Raw genomic sequence first — 21,155 nt, forward strand, 5'->3', positions numbered from 1 at the left:
AGGCACCTGTGGCCAGCAGTCTGGGGACATGACTCAGTTCTCGGATACATCACAAAGTGAAGGTGATGGAAGGAAATCCACAGGCATCCTTGACTCACTCACAAAATATTCCTGAGTGCCTACTTCAAACCCCAGGACACTGCTGCAGAGCCAGTCAGCAGATAAGAAGTCCATCCAAAGTGAGGAGAGTGAAGGCAGCAAACACAGAACTCATGCACAACACTTATGGACAAAAGCACTAGGGAGGGATGTGCAGCAGAGGAGAAAGGGGACTCAGATGACTATCTCTGTGATGGAGAAGATTGGAAACAGCTGAATTGAAGGCAATTCTTGCTGTGGCCCTGGGAGAGGATTATGGGTAGAGAGGAGACCCGAGTCAAGATAGACTGCCTGTCCTGCGTTGGACACCAGGGAAGGCACAACCAACATGCAGAAGGGTATGGCAACCCAACTGAAGCTGTCTGGATTTCACTAGAGTCAAGACAAGAAATGACAAGAGGTGCACCACCAAGGACCATCTTCACCTCACTGTGGCTGCTGGTGTGCAGAAAGCCCCAAGGCTACAGCTGCTAAACCCAGACGAGATGGAAGTAGTGTCATTCCTGGTGTTGGCTTGGATCTGAGGAGGGCTAGGATGTGGAGAAGAGAGAAGGCAGAGAGCCCTCAGACCAGTGCTAAGCTGAGGCATCTGGGAGATGGCGTCAATATGTGCAGCACTAACGTCAAGTGGGGCAGGTGGCAACGGGCTGCAAGGGGCATCGTAGGCATAGCAAATGAGAGATATTAATTGCTCCAGATGCTGCGTGTGACACAAGTCATAAAGTATGACTTCAGGATGATGTCCATGGTTGGAGACATAATGATCAAACCGACAGTGAAGGAACCATGCATGGAGGCAAGGGCAGAGGGGCAGAGTTGGAGGGTGGAAGCCAAAGCACGTGAAGGTGTGGAGACTGGGACGTGATGGGAGGCTGCACACGTGAGAAGCAATTCTGTGATGAACAGCAGCTGCAGCAGCAGCAGCAGCAGGAGACTCAGGCACCTGTGGCCAGCAGAGCTGTGAGGTGGAGGGAGAGCCAAACATGGTTCCAGAAGTGTTGGAGGCCTTTCAGGGGGAAGGAGGTCAGTGAGGGGCAGCTGCTAGATGGAAGAGGAAGGAAAGCTGAGATTCAAGGCCTGCATGTGACATTGGGACGACCACCTGCGTCCTTCCCCAGGGACCAGTGCAGTGGCAGAGACAAACACCTGCTTTAGCTGCTTCAAAAGCAAAAGTAGGCCAGCTGCTGGAAGGAGCATGGGAAGAAAGGAAAATCGGGTTTCTTTCTTTTTTTCTTTTTTCTTTTTTTTTTTTAATTAGCTCTTTGAGAATTTCATACAGTGTTTTTGGATTATTTGCCCTCCTCACCAGCTCCTCTCAGATGCACCCCATCTTCTGTTCTCACCAAACTTTGTGTCCTTCATTTCTCCCACAAAAGCCGGTTTCTGTTGTTCAATATTCTTGGATATGTGGCCTTTCACTGCACTGTGGTCACCTTATAAGAGACTACATTTTTTTTTTTTAAGAGAAAATTGACCTTTCCTGTCCCTTCAGGTAGGAACTGACAAGATGGGGAGGAACTCGATGGCCAACTCCCCCATCCATACTGGGATCTAGTCTGGTTTACTCACACAGGTCTGGCCGATGGTGTCTAGACTGTTCTGAGCTCATTTGCACAGCTGCCCTGCTGTGTCCAGAAGACACTGTTTCCTTGTAGTCATCTACCACCTCTGGCTCCTACACTCTTTCTGCTCCCTTCTTCTTCTTCAATGATCCTTGAGTGTTGGGGGGAGAAGTGCGGTGTCTATGTTGTTCTGTCTAGGGCTGAGTGCTCTCCAGTCTCTTACTCTGTCCATAACCAGCTTGTTGGCCTCTGCATTGATCGTCGTCTGTCACAAACAGAACTTTTCTGATGAGGCATGAGAGGCGCATGGGTACAATGACAGGCCATTAGGAGTTGGTCTAATGTTTTGTCCATTGAGCAAAACAATAGTAGTCAGTACTCTCCTAGGGCCTGTGACTTACCTGGCAATAGTTTTTTTTTTTGACCCAGTATTAGTGCCAATATGGATTCTTATCTGTGGAGTGGGCCTTAAGTCCAATAAGTAAGTGGTTGGTTACTTCCATGTCAGGTTTTAAAAGTTAAAAATTATGACATGTTCTTTCCTTCACTATGAAAATGACCCAGTAGGGAGTAAGATAAGGTGAAGGGGGAAGAACCACCCACACAACGCTCTCGACAGCCAGAAAGGCTGGACATTAGTAGAGAGAGACAGAGACAGAGAGAGACACAGAGAGAGAGAGAGAGAGATGCAAGGGAGTATGCTGGGTGGTTCAATGAGCAGGGCTGATGGACGAGAATGGTAATGTAATGAGTCTTTTCTGGTCACTCCATCTCTCCCTGAAACTAAAGCGAACATTTAAGTAAAACAGAGGATCGTGGAAAAGCTGATGGAAGCCGCGGAGAGTGGTAACAGGTGGTGATCTGTGTCCTGCAACGGTCAGGCAGTGGCAGAGCCCACTCCAGCCCAGTGGTCACGGATTTAGTAAGAGAAGAGTGACTATTCTGCATGTCTCTTTCCAGCCGCATTCTACTGCACTTGCCCATGGAAGGGTAGCAGTGGCACAGAGCACTGGCCTTGCGCAGTAAGGAAGGTACAGAGAGGAGCCAGCAGATCCACTTTGTGGGTGGGGAAGTACCAGACCAACATAACTGACCTGGTGAGCTGCTGACTTGAGATGCAAACCAGGTATGACTTGAAAGCCATTGATCTTCCCAGGGCCTTGCCTTGTCCCTTCCTGGTGAAGAACCGGGAGGCAGATACACAGCCACTGCATCTGTCTGCGTGGAACTCACGCCCCTTGCCAGTATGCCATTCACGACACTTCAGCTTACGTTTCTATTTTTCAACACTAGGTCTTTGTTTTCCTAAGTACTTCATGGAATTTTAAAAGGTAATTGTAGTGTGGCCAGCAGACAGGAAAACTAGAACAGTCATTTCTAGTATGGTCGATGTCATGTAGTGATGACAGTCCATAGGCATAGGCTTGTGAAGGAATGTCTTTGTTGATTTTGGGGCACTTTCCATCATGGTAGCCCCTGATTCAGTCTATATTTTTTTTCCTATCCTTGGAGCTGTCAATTGTATGAATGTTTGACCTTTGTTTTGCTAATGCTCCTTTAATGCTTATTGAATTTCCCACTCTTTATTATTTCAGGACTTAATTCAGGATTTGTACTTACCTATTCTTTCATTCTCCAGTGAGATATTTCAAATTTTGTTTGTGTCTTACACTGTCAATGGAGCCTCTGTGCTTCTGTTTATAGTTATTCCTGTGTGTTTTCATAATTTTTAGTTTAATTTTAATTTAATTTATTTTGAGACATGGTGTCACTATGTACTCCTGGCTGTCTTAGAATCTGCTATGTAGATCAGAGTCGCCTGGGACATGTGGCAATCCTCCTGCTAGCTCTGAGTTTTGGGATTGCAGGTATTCCTGTAAGGACCTGGCATGACAGGAGGGACCCCTGAGCGTGAGGCATCTGCTACTGTCTTTCTTTGGGGGCTTTCTCTATGGCAGGGATAAAGGGGATGACTGTCCTGGCTCATAGTTGTCCTTCTAGTATCTGCTGTAATCCTAAGTGACTTTCACTCTGCCTCATTCCCATCTGGGAGCCTCCTGAAACCTCTGCATATTCTGAGACTTCAATAACCTCAAATTTGCTGAGGGGGAAAAAATAGTACCTCACATCAAGTATTTGTGTGTGTGAGTGTCTTGCTTACGTGTATGTGTGTGTATCACATGTGTGCCTGGTCCTAATGTCAAGGATTTGTGTGTATGCAGGTTTTGCTTACATGTATGTGTGTGTGTCACATGTGTTCCTGGTGCCCATGGAGGTCAGAAGAAGCCAGCAGATCCCTTATAATCAAAGTTATGGATGATTGTGAGCTGACATATGGATCCTGGGAACCAAACATAGATCATCTGCGAAAGAGGCAAATGATATTCACCCCCGAGCCACCTATCCAGGCCCATGTGGAAGTGCTGATTGGTATAGGAAATCTCAGCCCACTATGGGCCATATCCTTAGGCAGGTGGTCCTGATATATATATATATATTATTCTAGCAAGCTAGTGAGCAGTGTTTTCCCATGGTTCCTTTTGGGTTTCTGCCTTGTGTTCCTACCATGACTTCCCTTAGTGATGGGCTCCTACCTGGAATTTGCTTTTGGTCATGGTGTTTATCACAGCAGTGAGAAGGAAACTAAGACATGAATCAACAAAATATAGACAAGTGCCATTGTAGAAATAAGTACGAATGAACACAACCTGGATTTCTTTCCTGTTAGAAATCGAGCAGCAGTATTAGATGCCTCATAAAAACACTAGCCACCAACTCCTCTGCATGTCCCAACACACATATTGTGATCTATGTACAGCTGTGACTGTGCACAGTGAGCTACAATCTAAGCAGAGAAATGACTTCCAAGGCTGGATGGGACACATGCCATTGAATCACCACGGGGCAGAGGGTGGGGCATGATAGGGATATGTAAATGACCACAAGAATGTTTAACTTTTAAATATTTAAAACTGAGGGAGGTGGCATGAATGCCCTTCTATACCTATGGAGTCTACCTCTGTGGAGCAAACTAAATGTAGTTAAAGTCTTTGGGCTAAAATTCATCTGTATGGGACATCTACAGACTGTTCATGTCATTGTCTTCATACAGTTTCCATCCAACAGGCATTCCATGGTGTTTGCCTTGTGCTGTCCTGTGATTTACCTGTGAGCATGCAGATCATTGCTTATGCAGTCCTCACATGGATGCAAACAAACCCTGCCTGGAATGCTTTCATATTCACTTCCTGGAGCCTTTCTAGGGTTAGATATAAGGAGCCTTTGGTAGAAACTAATGTACCTCAAAACTCATAGTTTTTACTTTAATTTCTGTTAATAAAACCTCAAAAGCAAAACAAAGAGAAGGTGCTTCCTACAGTGAAGTCCAGAATCTGAGAGTACCATGCAGTTCCTTCTGTAATTACGGAAGAATTGATGGAGCCCGGGGTGCTTGTGGCAAAAGCCTGAAATGGCATCCTTCCCTCTGTGCTTTTCTGATGCTCTTCATGACATGCTAGCTTCTCACAGAATAGGTAGACACTACGGGCGCAGTCACTAGTGATGGCAGAGACCCTCTGGGACAGCTGGAGTGAGGTCATGATTGCCCTGCAGATCCTAACTGATCCATAGGTGGAAGATGGATTTAGAACTCCCCGTCTCTTGCTATGCAGGTATGAGGACTTGCATTCAACCCCAGTTCTGAGGACAGAGATGGGCAGATGGACTTCCTGGACAGCCAGCCTAGTCCAGTTCCAAGGACGAGATCCTGTCTTGAACTTTCAGGACATCTTCTGTTTCCACATGTTTGCATGTGTACATGCACCCTTGCGTATACATTTCATGCAAACAAAGAGAGAAAGAAAGAAAAAAAGAAAGAAAGAAAGAAAGAAAGAAAGAAAGAAAGAAAAGAAAGAAGGAAGAAAGAAAGTAGGGAAGGAAGGAAGGAAGAAAGAAAGAGAAAAGATAGAATTGCCCTTCTTAGATCCAAGTACCCTGCAGGCCATATTGGACAGGCCACATTGGAAGGCCATGTGTTAGTAGATGTCCAAGTGCCCTAACGAGTCCATCTTCAGTCCAGCCCAACTCCAAGGACCTGACATTTAAGTGAAGAAGGTCCCTGATGTTTGAGGATCCCTGTTTTAGCTCCCAGCCCTGGTCACCCAGCTATTCTATTTTTCTAGGTGGGAACCCAGACCTCCATTCTATATAATATCCTGGCCCACAGACTTGTGAGCAAAATGCATTCCTGCTGTCCTAACCTCTGGGGTCCTGGCCTCTAACCTGAGGGCCATGGGGTTTGAACATATCTGGGGACCACAGCTCAACTCTTTTCACCCAATCATGCATTTCTATAGGTCCTTCTGGGAAGTGATCATCTCCCCCACCCAGTCACTATCACACTGACATCTGTGCACTGTAATGTATATTGTGTTTTCTTCCATTCGTGAGGCCATTTTACTATCATAGGATAACTTGAGGATAATTAGGAAGAATAGTATCCTGAACTTCTCTGTAAATTTGTGCTTAGGTTTGGGAGTTTCGTTACCAGGTTGAAGAGGATTAATGGTTGAAGGGTCTTGAGGCATTCTGCCACTTGTATTTCCAGAGAGTTATGAGAACCAGTAACAGCTGAGTGTGCCTGTTCCACTGTAGCCTCTACAGCTAAATTTAGTCTTGCAATTAAGAAAACTATTAATTTGAAGCATACAATTCATAGTTTAAGTATCTTCCAATACATGTAAACGGGGAATGACAGTGAGGGCAGTTATAATAATAGCCATGGTACAGTCAGAATACAGACCAAATGAAGGGTGATTTAACAGGAGAGAGAAATAAAAAAGAATGACTGTCAAGGCTGAAGAGAGTGGAAGGGCAAGGTGGGCATCGGGGAGGTGGAACCGTATTGTGGAAGGGAAGCCCAGAGGTCTGGCAGGTCTCCAGGTCCCCCTGCAAGGCCAGGTGAGTGCCTGGGTCACCATGCTGAGGACTCTGAGGTAGAGGTAAACCTCCTTGTAAGGGGGACTCAGATTAGAGATGCTCTCAGGATACCTGGGTGTGGGTGGAATTAGGCTGCGATCTGGGAGACCAGACAAGGGCTGCTACATATCAGGACAGAGATGTAGACAGAGCATCACGGCACCAGCCTCCCCACCTGCTCAGCACCCACGCTTCTTGCTGATGCCGGCCGGAGATTGGAACACAAGCTTTAGAGGAGACAGAAAACACAAAGAAATATGGGGTGGAGGGGATTTTGCTGAACAGCTTCACCATTTTCTGAAGACACTCAGCATTTCCACTTCTTTCTAAGGGACAAAGCTTTTCCCAGGGTACCAAAATCAGCGCTTCCAAGCTTTCCTTGACAGCTTTGCTCTGCTCCACCTGCTGCACTGTCCTGCTGCTCCAGATACCCAAGGCTGATGCTACCCACACCCTGGGAACTTTGGTGTGCAGTGATTGTGTAAACACAAGCTTGCTTTAAAATGTACCACACGGCAGTAACAGGTGTTATCGGTAACCCTGGTTATAAAATGGAGGCTAGCCATTTCTTCAAACAAGAGCACAAAGTGGGTCTTCAAACAAAAGCACAAAGCAGCCAAAGACCCTTAACCCAGCTTCCAGGACTCCCTTCTGCACTGCCCTTGAACACCTTGGTGATTCAGGCTCTTGTTGCCATGAGGCTCCTTGACATGGGAGGAGCAGCTGAGAAGATGGAGCCACGCAGTGAGGTCAGTGCTGGAGTCCCTTCTTGGAGCAGATGGCCCTCGGGGAGGCAGATGGGTCACACATGCTCAACACTGTGTCCCAGGCTGGTCATCAGATGCTGGGGATAGGCAGAGGCTTACCTCGTACATTGTGTGTAGAATTTGCTTCTGTCCAAACTCACACACTCACCCCTTTTCACAGGTGGGTAAAGGACATGAAAAGACCTGTACAAGTGTGGTTTGTATGGGGGTCAGATGTGGGCATGGGTCTCTAAGAGGTCCAATCCCAATAGATCCTATCTCCAATGAGGTGTCTACAAAGTGAGCACACAGGCTGGAGCACTGTAGAGGTAGATGGTGGTTTTTTTCCTCAGTCTGTCTAGTAAGTGCATCCCAGTTTGCCTTCATTTCAGCACGTATATGTGACACAATAATCCCTAAGTGTCATCCTCTGGTCCTGTGTGACTCTTTCCCCTGTGACATTTCCCATAAGTCCTTTGCTATATTTGAATGAACAAAATGGGTGGACTGCAGAATGCTTGCCGTTAACTTATCCCACAAGATCCTTAATGACACAGAAGTGTCACCCTGATAAATGGTTATTTTTGGAAGCTGGTGATATGTCTAACACTGTGTGCAGCATGCTGGCTTTGTTGTAGCCCTGAGAAGTTACTCCGTCTTACTATAGTCTGTTTCTTTTGACTTATTGATTCTATAGGCAACCCTCCAACCTCAAGAAAAACAGATAACTGTCCTAGGAATTGAGTCACACCTGAGTTCCATGGCCTCACTTGCCTCCATACAGGGCCATGCATTTCAACCATAGACTAAATCAGCATTTCTCATAGAAATTCAGCTGTTTGAGGCTATTTAGAATGATTGGAGAAATGGATGTTGGCTGCTGACCTGGCTTGGATGTGGTTTGTCCCCAGGGGCACATGTGCTGGAAGTTGATACCCACGGTGATCATAGGGAGAAGTATGGGACCATTATGAGACAGGACCAAGGAGATGTGGCAGGGTCCTTGGGGACAGTTCATTTTGAGTAGAATACTCGCAAGGTGCAGATTGTAAAGAGTGATCCTCTCCCCTGTGGCTCTGTGGATGTCGTCATCCCAGATACCCACAATCCCACCATAAGTGATGTCATCCACCATAAGACCAAACTGATGAGCCTGCCTGATCTTGACCCCAGGCTCTAAAACTGTGAATAAGTATATGTCTTGTTTATGAACTCACCCAGCCACAATTATTTTATAGCAAGAAAGAAAGCACTGAGTTACTACAGCCCACACTGTGGATGCTTGGGTCTCCCTGCTTCCTGGCCTGCTGAGATGTGAGCAGCCTCCACTGGCAAAGGATATGGACCCATGCCATCAAACCCAAGCAGTGAATTGCAAGAGGCACGTATGACCAGCAGAGCATGCACCCAAGGCTTCCTCCAGGTTGTCCGGTGAGTTGGCCATCCTGACCCTGCCCAGGCCCACTCACAGAGAGCAGGAAGGAAAGTTGGGGCTAAGACTGGCACAGGCATGGAGTTTGAGGACTGAGTCTGCCGTGTGCTTGGTGACTAAAGACTGCTGGGGAGGTCCCTGCATCCGTCTCCTACTTTACCTGCCTTGAGCTGCTTCTGGCCTGGATTGTGCCACCTGCCCAAGCTGGGGAGCAACTCACATTCTTTCCACCCAGCTCTGCACTGATAGTAGCCACACATGCACATAGCACGGTGGCTGGAGCTGGGTCCCATGTGGACTTCCGTGCAACACAGCAACCCTGGGCCACGACAGAGGGCCTTTCTGGGGGTGGGGTGGATTACCAAAGAGAATCTTTGAGCTAAAGACACAGAATCAGAGGATTTTGCAGAATTTGGGCGATGGGTCAGAGAGGTAGAGGGACCATGTCTGGATCCCTCCCTGTGTGTCTACATGGCCTAGACATGAGGTGCCAATTAATATTTTGTCAACTTGATACAGGGTAGAATCAACTGGGAAGTGACTGTCAGTTGAGAAAATGTCTCCATCAGCTTGGCCTACAGACATGTCTGTGGGATATTTTCTTGACTAATTGCTGTAAAAGGAGGGCCCAGCCTACTGTGGGTAGTGCCATGCCTGGCAAGGTGGCCATGCATGTTAGAGCTCAAGCCCAGGTCAAATGGCTGAGGTGCCTATTTGACATATCAAAACAGACTTGGCTACCAAGTTCTCCCAGCATCCTTCGGTCCCTACCTGTTACAGAGTCCTTCTGGTTGGCGTACCCCACCCGCTACCCTAAGCTTCTCTAGCACAAGGCCTTGGCTGCCCTTTCCCCATCTGTCCTTCTCTCTATAATACAGCCATTTTGGTTACCTGGCCTTTCGTCTCTTTACCTTTCAGGTCTCTTGGCTCAGCCCACCCCTCTTGGTCTGCAGTTCCTCTTCCCTCTTCCCTCCTCACATAGCCCAGCTCACTCAGTCTGGCAAGGTTCACTTTGGACTCACCCAGATGTCTCTGCCTCTGGCTCTGCTCTCCCTTTATCTACAATAAACTTTCTCCATCACCATACCTAGGAGCAGTCATGTCCTTCCCTTTTTTATTTCTGTTTTCATTCAATGAGATGTTTAAGAAGGCAAGCCGAGCAAGCTATGAGGAGCAATCCAGGAAGCAGCACCCATTCTGTGATCTCTGCCTCAGTTCTTGCCTGCAGGTCCCTGCCTTGAGTTTCTTTCTTGGCCTCCCACAGGGACGGATTGTGATCTTGAGTGTAAACTGAGATACACTCTTTCTTCCCTAAGTTGCTGTTGGCTGTGGTACCATCAACAACCAGGGTGCAGTCATCCAGGGCTTGGATGAAGCCTTTGCATGCCGGGTCTGTGTGGGGCTTGTCACGGCTGAGGAATAAATCTACAGCGTACTCTGAGAGCCTGACCTTCACCTGGCTGCTGAGTTCACTGGAGAGCAACCAGCAATGAATTGTCCTTGAGAACAAAGAGGCACCTTGTGATTAAACGTCTCACCGACCCTGAGATGGAGTGTATCAGCCTAACAACCTTGCAAGCTACCACGATTTTTCACTGAGGAAATAATGAAGGCACACATCATGAAGAATTATGCGGCAGGGAGAGCAACACCCCCACTTTAAGAAGTCTAGACTCAGAAATATGAATGTCTTTGTCCCCAAATGTGCCAGCTGGGGGAAGTGCTCATCAGTCACCCCCAGAGATGTTTTCTTCCAAATAAATGACCTTTCACACTAGGCGGCCTGTCTCCAGAGTCTGAAAGAGGGAGTGGTGCGGAGGGATGCAGCCGGTGTGCTAGTCTGGATCTTCCATAACTAGCTAGGAAGAGACAGTCTTGATCTTGAGAATCGTAACACAAGATAGGTGACAGAACTATAGATAGATCTCCTGATGGATGGGCACCAGACACATAGACAGATGGCATCATTAAGACTTTACTTCTCTATGGTTGAAACGTTAGGCAGAAAGAGCCAAAGGATGAAGGGTCACTTGACAGGATTCTTGTGGCGGCTGCTGGCACATCTCAAATCTGCAAGGATGGCTGTATGGAAATTCAGAGGTCACACTTGGATCTGAGTCCCCAGACTTCTGTCTGTGGTAGAGATAACTCTGTGTGCCATTCTGGGCTCTCCATTGCTCCCTAAGAGATTCGGGTTTGGAATTATGTAACCGTCTCTTTAGCCAGAGGAAATTATTTTAGTAATGCTTAGAGAGAGAAATGACAGGGAAGGGCTGGGGTTGGGGAATTCTCTCACCTTTTATCTTTTGAGATGCGCTCATTTTGCCTTATTTAAACCAATCATTTTTATTTCATGAGAAGAGTGCCTTCATTTGCCAGCCACAGATCCCATGTCCTCTGTGAGCACGGCTTACAAAACGCGGCATGGAACCATAATCAGGACAGGCTCAGTTGCTACAGTCAGTATCATCAGGGCAGGGGCCCCATGCTCTGCGGAAAGGCAGATCTGAACCAGGGCCCCCCCCCCCACACACACACATACACACTCGTCTGTGACCACTAGGAATCAATGACAGCAATGACTACTGGTAACCAGTGGTGTATTTGATTTCTGTAATTTCATCTTGGAAGTTACATTTCACAATAGATGTTGGAGGAATGGCTTGTCTTCACTTTTGAAGCCAATTTTGGCAGAATGTGGAATTTTAGGCAGTGGTTATGTGTGTTACCCTGCACGTGCCTTTTTGGTACTTTAACGCGGGCTTTTCATAGCTGTCTGCTGGAAACACAGTGCTCACGGTGTCTTGCTTTGCTATGCATGGTGCATGCTTTCCCCTGGCCACTCATTATTTGCTGGTCAGTTCTGGTTTCCAGCAGTCACCTGAGGTGTGCCTGACAGCTTTGTCTGTCCCAGTTGGCATTTTTTGAGTGTTTTGAATCTGTGGATTGATGTCTTTCACCTGTTTGACTCTCAGTGATAACTCATTGATGTCACCTATCCATTCTTTTTGTTTGTCATCCTCCTATGTGTTAGATGCCATTGCATTGTATACCATGACCTCCTCCGGAAGCCAGAGTATCATCAGTCAATATTGTTTTTGTTTATTTTTTCTTTGTCATTGATTGCCTTGGTTTTTTGAGACTCTTTAGCCTAGACTGGCCTTGATGTCCTGGCAACCCTCTTGCCTCAGCCTCTCTAGTGCTGAGCTTACAGGTGTGAATCACTATGATTCAGCTGATAAATACCCAAGGCATTAGTGTGACTCAACTTTGGTTTGGTCTGTATGGGAACAAACTAGGGAGAAGAAACCTGTCATGAAGTAGCTCCCATCGTGCCATGGTTGGGGGCCTGAGCTGAATACAAAAGGAGAGAAAAGAGGAAGCCATTTGAGATCCAACACCCCTTTCTCTGCTTTCTGATTCACACAGATGTGAGCAAGCAGCCCCATGCCCTTGCTGTGACAGCAAAGGCCACTCCTATGTGAATGGTTTCACTAACATGATGGACTGTGTCCCCTGGACCTGTGAGCCCAAATAAACCCTTTCTCCCTTAAGTTGTTCCTTGTTAGGTATTTGCTCGCAGAGCCAAGAAAAGTAGCAACATGGATGCTTATCAGCCAGTCCTGCAGTTTACAGGATATTCTTGTGCTGAGCCACTCCATCTAGCAGCCTGCTGAGTCTTCATTTCCAATGATGTATTTCACATTTCCCATTTCATGCAGCAATTACTGAGGTCTGACATGTCCTCAGACACACTAGAGGCCATTCAATCGATCATTTCATCTAGTCCTGGCTATTGTAAGAACTCTTCTCAAATAATTCCAACTTCCGAGACACAGAGACAGGGCTTCCGTTAGCCACTCACTGTCTTCCCCTGAGGTATCAGAACCTGGCTGTTGAAGGAAGTCTTACTTTAATCCTAGTCTGTAGTCCATCTGGGTCTGAGCTGGTGGATAAATATGGACACATGCTTGCTTCTCTTAAAAGCCACCTTCAAACACTTTGCAAGCTGCCTCAGAATTTTCCACTGTACAATACTTGGCTTCTGAGCACTTGCAGAATACCATTTTCTTCACATTACCAGAATCACCAGCTGCTGAGCCAGAAGACATCTCACTTTGGCATCCGGTGGGATGGAGATGTGAAAGCTCTGAGCTTTCCCTCTGGGCCTCTGTACAGAACTTGTTCCCTGTGCCCAGCTGCAACTTTGTCAGCCAAGGCTGCAGCTCCCCAGAGAGAAGGCTCCTGGGGGTCAGTTTGTCCTTAGAGTACCAGACTGGATGGCCTCAGCACGCACGCTCCTGACCCCCCCCCCCCCTTTAGTAGGCAGTTTTAGAGTTGGGACCTCTCAATCTTACCTAGTCTTTGGCATCTGGGCCTGAGATGAGGATTGAGGGAAGGTCTGACTTGGGGGGGGTTCACCGCAATTACGGCCTGTGCTATGACTATGTTTGTTAAAATCTTGTCATCCCCCCCCCTCACCCTTGCGAGTGGAAGACTCCTTTCTCTGTTGCATCTACAACAGTAAGTACAACTCTAGGCTTCGGAAGAAGGGGCCCATTTTCCAGACTTGATTTTACCGTGTGTGTGTGTGTGTGTGTGTGTGTGTGTGTGTGTGTGTGTGTGTTTGTGTGTTTGTGCGCACACACACACTAACATTCACATAAAAATCATATGATTCTTGTGACCTATTTGTCAAGTTCATGTTATGGAGAAGGAGTCTTATTTTCTACATCCTACACAGAACAGACATTTTCACTCTGCTTACCCTCTGCTTTCTATTATTATATTTTTATGGGCTGTTTCCTGGTTTGTTTTGGGGTGTGTGTGTGGGGAAATGTTGTTGGTGTTACCTTTTACACTGTCTTTTGGCTTTATAATTTGAATCGCGCCTTTGTGTTTTTAAGAGATTCATACTCCCTTCAAACCTTCATAACAATTTCATAATCTCTCCTTCTGGTGTGGTCTCCTCTCTTTAAACACACTGCTCTCCCTGCTGCCTTGTATTCTAACCCTGGCACATAAAGAACACACGCTCTTGAAACAACTGCACAAACAAGGCTGCTTCTGTCAGTCATCTCCTGGCATGTCCTCTGGTTTGACATTTTGTAGGTGTGTAAAGCCATGTTCCCTGGAAGTTTGTCTATAAGAATCTTTTGTTATTGTTGTTGTTGGGGGCACAGTCTTACATACCTCAGGCTGGCCTTGAACTCCCAATCTTTCTCCCCTTCCCCTGAGTTGTAGGACTACCAGCCGGTACCAGCACAACCAGCTCCTGTTGGGCAGGCACTTGCCCAGCTCCCCAGCCTTTCCTCTGCCTGAGCCAGTGGCTCCCGCACTCCAGTGATGGAAGCTTCCCTGTCCTTTCTCACCCCTAGGAGACTCCTTCACTTCCTGCCAGCTCACCTGTGCAGGGCACAGCTGCCAGCTGCGACTCAGTGTTCCGGGGAGAGTCTCCTCCTCTGCCTCTCTCAGTCTAGTTGTCACCCATGCTGTTCACGGCACTACACAGCCATGTTAACTGAGCTCCTTCAGACTCTGGGTAAGAGATGATAGGGCCCATCCTATCACCCCAGGGGCCTCGCCATCGCCAAGCTCACTATGCAGAGCACCAGAAGGCCAGGTTTGGTCCCTTCAAAGGCCACTCCTTCATCACAGATGGAAAAAAAAAAAAAAAAGGAAGCGTTGAAGTGAAATCTATGAGGGTGTATTGCAAAATCTGTAAGGGTCCAGGTGGATGCAGAGGATGATTTATTTCTCTATTCATTCAGCAGTACTGAGGACCAGGTGCAGTGCCTGTGAATGCCCAGGCCAGTCTCCACAGATGAGCCACTGTGTGAGCAGAGTTAAGACTGAATTTAAAAGGGTACCATTTCTGCAAACTCTTTTATCTTCAAATAATCCAGACAATGAGAATGTCAGCCTTCATTTCCAATTTGAAATTAATCACTGGGAAGAAACAATTCTCGCCTAAGATGACTAGTCATTGTTATTTAGCTGTTGCTCGTGAACACATTTTTTTTTTTTTTTTTTTTGACTGGCGAAATCTGTGTTAGACTGAGCAATTTAGAAGCCGAGCGCAGATCCACATCTGGAATTAGGCAGAGATGCTGCAAGGTGCCATGGTACCTATTTTAGGACCGAAGCCATCTTCTGCAGGTGCCCCCCCCCCCCCCGCCCCGTGCCTCTAACTCACTCATATACTGCAGTGACGCATCCACAGTGAAGACCACCTCAGCAAGGCTGTGAGAAGGACCAAGAGACACCAGTGTTGCAGGAAGCAAAGTGACAGTGCTCATCCCTTTGGGGAACCAATTTGCCTCTTGTGGTCAGCCCAATCCTGCTTACCTGGCCAAAATAAATAGCATCTTTCCGTTCCCAGGAGAGGATGCAAACAGCTACCAAGCAAGTCTAGCCTTCCAACACCGTTTCTCCCACCCTGTTCGGTTAACATGAAATGCCGTGACACGGACACTGGAAACACAGCTTACCTGTGGTGAGCACGAAGGCTCTACAGCAAGCACCTTTCAAGGGACCCTGTGGCACTAGTGTCCAGAGCCATAGCCTGCCTGTGCCTCTGGCTCTAGAAGCAGGTAGTGTGGTAATAGCAATCTGCCCCAGGTTGGTTAAGAGAGTTTGTATTTCTCTCTCCAGCAGAGCGGTTAAGATGTTCATTGAACTGCTGCCTGTAACAACCTCAGTGGTTAACAAAGTGTGCTGTGATATTTAACTCTGTAGGAACCAGAACATTGAAACAAATCCTGGCTCCCTCCCACTCACTGGTCAACAGAAGCAAACCAAAGTTAAGGCAAAACAAAACAACTTAACCCTCCCCATTCCAGCAGGATCCTTGCTAGCACCTCCTGAGTTGAGATGCTGTGATGTCAGAGTCAACGTTAGACTCTCCCTGCGCAATGAGACAATGGGTGTTCCTTCAGGACTTTTATTTTGTATGAGTTTGTTAAGGCTCACACAAAGTTTTGTATGAGCGTTGTGAGGCACCTCTTACCTATAGTCTACTCAGGAAGCTGACACAGGAGGAATGAGGGTAAGAGACCAATCTAGATTACATAGTGACTTCAAGGACAGCCTGGGTGACAGAGTGACACTATATCTCAAAACATTATTTGTGGTTTGTATGTCTTTCTTCATCTTTGCTATGTATGAAATGAACATCTGGAATATAAGGGGTCACATGAAGTCAGAGGCCTTCCCCGCCCCCACTGCCCCCCCCCCCCCCCCCACCCACCCACTCGTCCTCCACCAGAAACATTCAAGTTCTCCCTGTCTGTGAGAATTCCAGGTAAGCAGCACCGTAGCCATCCTGAAGGAGGCCTTTGGAGTCTGAATGCTGCCTCTGAGGTCCTCCCTGGCTCCTTAGAGGCCTGGCCACACCTGCTTAACCTCTGAGGAGATTCTTCACATCAGATGGTGCCCCAGCAGTGGTGGACCCTTTCCGCATAAGTGAACGGTCCTGGGCTTTGATTCCTGACCACAGCAAATAGATACATAAAAAAACAGGGGCATGAAAAAGAGGACAGAGTTGGATTTATCTAAAGACCTTTTGTTTCTCAGTGTTTTCTGACCAATGGCCTCCTGACCAAGGTCCAGAGCGCCCCCTGCTGGAAAGACAAGGTCACTAAGGCCTTGTGCTCTCAGCAGATTTGCTAGTTGCAGGGAACTAGCAAAATCAAACAAAACAAAAGACTTGGATGGCCAGATACAGGGATCTCTGCTTTGAGATTTTGGTCTTCATAACTCCTTCCTGTGTGCTAGATCAGCCATACGGTAGAATTTAAATGAACAGGACACGATGTCCAACTTGTGAAAAAAAGTGAAATAGTTGTTTGTTTTTGTCTTTCTTTCTGGATTTACATCTTGCTTAGTTTTCCACCCCTCGCCAAGGTCCCTCTTTAAAAACAAGTTGCCAGGTGAAGACTTAGGTTTAGGGGTTGCATTGCAGATGCATTAATTTGGGGAACAGCTCTCTAGCCCACTCAGTAGTAAGGAATCCATCCATGCCTGGCACTGTAAAGCTAGTCATCTACTGTGGCTAGAGAGACCACGGACCTGGGAGCCAGTATTGCCACTTCCTAAGCCAGCATGACTCCTATGTGTTCTTTATCCGCACAGGTGAGTGAGGCTCTCAACCTTCATTAAGGAAGTAATGGAGACTACTAAAGAAGTACACAGCAGTTAACAGCAGAGAATAAGGCATTGGTGTGTGTGTGTGTGTGTGTGTATGTATGTGTGTGTGTTGAAAGAGTAAGGAGGGAGAGGGAGGGGTGGAAGTGATATATAAAATTCTAAAAAATGAAATTTAGTTTCACAAAATCATGTCAAAACTTAGCAATTTATTTTCCCATTACCAAATTAGCTTCCCAACCTGTGAAATGCACCTGAAGTATGACTCTGGGCAGTGGCTGACATGTTAAGGGTTAAATTCCAGTCACTACAAATGCAAAGCAGAAAGGGCCAGGAAGGCATGCCCCTGGCATCCTGTGTTCTGTGCAACTGCTGGCCTCCTTAGCAGATTTACGACATGCCTGATACACACACGCTGGATGAACCCTGTTGGCTTAAGCCACCCCTCACAATCGATTCTGTGGCCGATGCATGCAACCACCACAGTTGGCTCTGCAGCAAGCACTGCACACGGGTTTCTTCTGCAAACTTGCCTCATTGCATTACCTAAGGATCACGCTTGCATTAGTGTCTTATTTGATTTTCCTCAGGGATCCCACCTTGGTGACGAGCCCACTGGGAAAGGTCACCGCTGTTCTCAGGAGTGCCAGCAGCTACCACCATAGGACCCTATTCTGACATCCCAGGATGTTTTGCTTAGTAATTTAAATTTAGTTTTATGATATTCATGTGTATGAGAAGCTGTGTGGTGTGCGTGCGCACCACACAATGTTTGGATAAGTCAGACACACACCTTGTCACCATCTGCCCCATTCTTCCTGGCATCCTCCTGCTCACTAGGAGGCCTCTCCATCCATGGTCCCTAGTCTCTGGCCACTGTCATTTCGCCCCGAGCTTCTATTAGAAGCTTCTACACCCCCACAAGACTTGATAGCGCTTGTTTAGTCTGTGCCAGCTTAAGCTCACTTAACACAGTATCTAGTTCTACCTAGTCCTAGCAACACGATTCCCTCCTTATAAGAATACATCACACCTTCTCGCGTGCAGATGCAGCTTCCTCACCCCCAAATGCTGGTGACACTTAGGCTGTTGTAGCTCCTGGTCACTGTGAATGGTAGTGCTGTGGAAATGGGGGTGCAGATGTCTTTACAACACACCAATTCCTTTTTCTTTGGCCATATGCCCCACAAGCAGTGCTTGGGCTTTCAGTTTAGAACATCTTCCCTGGAGTATTAATTCCAAGCAAGTGTGCCAGGGTTCTCTTTTAGCTATACTCTATAACAGCTCTATTATCCTGTTTCAGTGGCAACGGACACACTTACTGGGTTGGAGTTATGACAGCTTTCTGTGACATAGACCTACATTTTTTCCTGGCAATTAGTAGTGAACATTTTATCTACCTGACACTCCTCAAGTCTTCTGATGGACAGCTGTTAAGTGGTGTGCCCATTTTAAATAGGTGTGATGATTAATCTTGATTGTCCACTTGATGGGATTTGAAATCCCCATGGGAAAAAAACCCTCTAGGATCTAGACTAATTAGGCGAGCTGAGATGGGAAAGCCCAGTCTAAATGCGGTCGGCACCATTTCCACCATCTGGTGGCTCAGAGTGAACAGAGAGATGGCGGTGAGCTGAGCATAAGCAACCAGCACCCCCCCCTCCCCCCGCTTCCTGATTGTGTGTGCACTGTGACCAGCTACTTGACCTTCCTGCCACCACACCTTCCCCACCATGACCACTGTGTCCCTTTGGACTTCCAACAGTTGCTTTGTACCCAGTGTTTTTATCTTGGCAAGGAGAAAAACAAACAAAAGCAACAACAACAACAACAACAACAACAACAACAACAAACAAACAAAAAACGAAATTCAACAGTTTGCTTGTAGGCTACTCTCTTCTTGCTTCCTCGTATGAGCCCCATATCAGCCTGGAGTGATGTGCACTTTGTAGGTGATGTCTTCCGCTGTGTATGTCGTTTCCTTGGGCTGTTTCCTTGCTAAGAAACTGTTTTGTTTGATGTGACCCCCATTATCAATTATTGCTTTTTGTTTGCCTATGCTTTTGAGATCTGATAAAAAAGGAAACAAAACACCAGCCCTTTGCGGCCCCGCCCCCTGGAAAAAAAAAAAGATCCCTGCTTATTGTAGTGCCTGAAGTATTTTCCGCAAGCTTCCACTGAGTATTTTATTTTATGGTTTCTAATCCGTTTTACTTTTGTAACTAGTGAAACATGAATAATCAATTCCCAGCACAATTTGTCGACTTCTTCCCACTGCGTATTCTTTCCTAACTATGCTGACGTTCGGCTGGGTTAGGTGTGCGAACATGACTACAAGCTTGCCAGTTGATCCATGAGTCTGTTTTCACATTCCTACCATGATGTTTTGAGTACCTCAGCTTTGTAGTTTTCGGTTCAGGCAGCACAATGCTGTCTACATTGGTCTTTATGCTCAAGACCACTTTCCTATTTGGAGCTTTCTGTGGCTCTAAACAGAGTTCAGACCAGAGTTTGTAAAGAGTTCGTCTGTGAAGAATGTTGTCTTTGGTTTGGATTGCAGTGAGTGAGCTTCAGGTCTTTTATAGTACTGATTGTTGGACTCTGTGAACATGGGGTGGCCTTCCAATTTGTGGTGGTCATAAGTTTGTTTTCCTTTTTTGAGAGGATTGAGGTTTGAAATTTCCTTTGTTGACTTTATTGCTTTTGACCTTGCTGTCCTGACTTGCTTTAGAGATCTCACATTGGCAAAGGCAATGCTACTTAATTTTGAATGTTATTTTTTGTTTTGAGGTTTTGACTAATTCTTTAGTCTTAATACATTTTTGGAAGTCTCTATTCAAGGTCACATTATCTGCAGTGACAATGGCCTTCCACTTTTCCAATCTCATGCTTTTTTTTCCTTTTCCTTTTACTGGTTGGATTCCCCTGGCTAGTGCTTCTAGAACGATGAACGGTGGTATCCTTGAGAGGGAAAATGCAATCTTTTCTAATTCCACTTTGACATTAACTGCTGACTCGTGCTAACTGTCCTCCGTTGGCATTGACATGTCCTTCTGCACTTAGCTGCTTCAGGAGTCACCTGAGTGGGTGCCCCGCCTGAACCCTGTCAGACATCTTCATGGGCTTCGTCCTCCAGAGAAGTGGTGGGCTGCCCTATGAGCTCCCAGCAGGAAAGGGGAGGGGCTAGGACAGGAGCAGTTGAACAAGGCACCCAGTGGTGTCCCTCACAGAGCCCACTGAAGAGCTAACGTGCTCCCCAGAGCACAGGTCCTTTACAAGGCTACACAGGCCACTTCATACAGCTCCCCCTGCCTCCCTGCACCCCGCCCCCCCCCCCCACTCCTTCAGACCCGGGCCTTGGACTCACTCTTTTCACCTGCACTCAGAAATTATTCACCAGTGATAAACAAACTGATGACAAAAGTGGTGGCCCAATACACAAAATGGTGTCCCCCAAAGAACATTAAGATGGCGATGCCTTGGTATATTTTGTTTACAAGGGCAGGAATGGGGGTGTCCACTGTTCAGAGTCACAAGCATGAGAAAGTGTCAGCTAGAAGGAAGCAGAAATGGCTAACTTACAAGTTAGTCCCTTCCTGACTCCAGAAATTCAATTTCTAGAACTACCTCATTAAAACCTTTGCCTCACTCATCTCTGCCTCAAGAGGACAAGTAGATAACTCACACTTATAACTGCTAACTTCAGAGGCTTCCTACAGAAACGTGTCACAACAAGCCCTTGTCCCCTGGATGGCTGTGTTGATCATCAGTCAGGCCAGAGGACCATGCCTGTCCTGCCTAGCACTGTCACTAACCCACCGGAACATGTCTGTTTACCCTCAAGTATTTTATTTTGTAACTGTTTTTAGAAATCACCAATGAGAATTTGGCTTAACAGTTAAACATTATTTGTACCTGTTTTCCTGTCATCCTTCCCTACAACCTTTACTGTAGAAATAATGGGCCCAGGCAGCCATATGCCAGTAGCCCAGGAGTGGGCAAGTGCTTTTCTCCTTGAGCAGACTCCTAGTCACCTGCCTCTCTGCTCATGGGCCTGTCTGCAGCACCCCCTGGTGGCCACAATTTAAAACCATCCCCTTCCACAGTTGCATTTGATGAATTGCACAGGCACGTGTATTTTTTAAATATAAATTATAATAATGAAGAAACAACAAAATGACCACCTTTATGTGT

The sequence above is a fragment of the Acomys russatus genome, chromosome 9 (assembly GCF_903995435.1).
Source record: "Acomys russatus chromosome 9, mAcoRus1.1, whole genome shotgun sequence".
NCBI lineage: Eukaryota > Metazoa > Chordata > Mammalia > Rodentia > Muridae > Acomys > Acomys russatus.